Below are 1643 nucleotides of genomic sequence, written 5' to 3' on the forward strand. Positions count from 1 at the left end.
CTGGCACTCACGGCTGGCTGTTTCCTGAGTGTGTCTCTGGGCTGTTGCAGCTGTCCCCAGAGGACGGCCCTCTGCTGACTGCACGCCAGTGTCCGGACTCCAGGCCCTATTTTTAGAATGTGGGATAACTTTCTCCCAGAATAGACAAGACAGGCTAATCCAGGAGGGAGGCCTCGGAGAGATGAAGACATTGAGTCTAGATATGAATTAGCCGCAAGTATATTATTTGAAGAAATGTTGAACAGCTAGGCAAATATTTGATACCTTCGAATTGGAGCCGGCGTTTTCACAGGTGGAGTGGCAGCAGCTGCGTGAGGCAACCCCCTCCTCGCTGGTATACCTGGCTGTCACGCCTGGCTCAGGGGGCCTCCTCGTGCTGCATCCTGGGAATTAAAACAGCAATTGGGTGTAAGACGCAGCATCACACACACCAGTCCGCAGTCTTGGGGACAGTGCCCAGTGCATGGAGGGATCCAAACAGCTTTTTCTTTCTTAAGGGAAATGTATTTTCCGTAAACAGTCCACCATATTATTAAAGAGATGAGCCGTCTGCTTCAATGTGGCATTTTGGGGAAGGGGTCAGGGAGCATGACTTCTGATTTGACCCTCTGGTCTGTGACTCTAGGGATGGGATTTGCAGGAAAGCCACTCAGATCCCCTTAGCTCAGAAGGGAGGCCCCAACTATGTGGCCCGGTCTGTGAGGCCCCGTCTGTGAGGCCCCGTCTGTGAGGCCGGGTCTAGCAGCCCCAGTCCAGCGGTCCTCGGGCAGAGCCTCCAGGTATGGGCAGCAGCTGGGACGTCTTTTTGCTCTGGCAGAATTGTTCACGTCTGAGACCAATGAGGCCAGCCAGGTGCACCTGTCCCCGGAGAGGCGGAGCCAACTTTACAGGGAGTGGGGGGCCCGCACGGGCGTCGCCAGTTTGCAGATGGAGAGACAGGAAATCCATGGCCTGACCACATACTGCACACTGCTGCGTGCCACAGTGAGAGTCTGAGAGGCGGTCTGGGATTTTACAAGAGCAACAGCTAATATTTATCATGCTCTTACCGTGGGCCTGGGGCTTTCCAGGCGTCTGCCCAGGCAATCCTTGCAAAAGCTCCGCAAGGCACGCGCTTCTGAAGCCTCCTTTACAAATGAGAACGTGGGGTTTAGAGGGCGAAGGGCTCTGCTGCTCATCAGCCAGCTGGGGTGTGGCGAGCCTGGCACCAAAGCCCAGGCGCCGACCCCTGCACTGCACGGCCCCCTCCGAACTCCACTCCGCTTAGGGAATCCGGAGCAGCGCCACGGCGCGGAAGCGTGGGGCTTCGCGGCTGTGCGGCGCGGCTCAGAGAGGCGCAGGGCGAGGGATCTGCGAGCCCGGCCCCGCGCCCTGGCCGGACCTCCCCACGCTGCGCCGCAGCTGCCCCCGCGCCGCCACCAGATGGCAGCAGACGCTTTGCGATCGCGCCGCCGGCAGGGAGCGCGCTGCAGGGCCGGAGCCCCGGCCCGCGAGCCCACCTGCGGCGCGCCCCAGGGAGCGGGGCCGCCCCTCCCGCTGTCCGCCGGGCCTGCGCCATCCCCGCAGGTGGCTCGGGCAGTGGGGGAGTCCGCCGGGACCCCCCTCCCCGCCCCCGGCCCGTCCTTCAGCCGCCGCCTCGCGCG

The 1643-nt window shown here is 61.7% G+C and overlaps 1 long non-coding RNA gene across 2 annotated transcripts in view; it reads right to left on the reverse strand.

Moving 5' to 3' along the window:
- Window positions 1-1381, reverse strand: part of LOC109383685 (uncharacterized) — a 5561-nt gene extending 4180 nt beyond the window's left edge. Inside the window, exons 1-3 of one of the 2 annotated variants that reach the window (XR_002124267.1) lie at window positions 1050-1381; window positions 265-383; window positions 7-106 (exon numbers count right to left, since the gene is read on the reverse strand). This is a non-coding gene — a long non-coding RNA (uncharacterized LOC109383685). Of the gene's footprint in view, window positions 1-6; window positions 107-264; window positions 384-1049 lie in introns of those variants that run through there. The other variant, XR_002124268.1, reaches the window with a different exon arrangement.
- Window positions 1382-1643: the final 262 nt, after the last annotated feature.

Source organism: Hipposideros armiger, unplaced genomic scaffold (genome assembly GCF_001890085.2).
Source record: "Hipposideros armiger isolate ML-2016 unplaced genomic scaffold, ASM189008v1 scaffold_4, whole genome shotgun sequence".
NCBI lineage: Eukaryota > Metazoa > Chordata > Mammalia > Chiroptera > Hipposideridae > Hipposideros > Hipposideros armiger.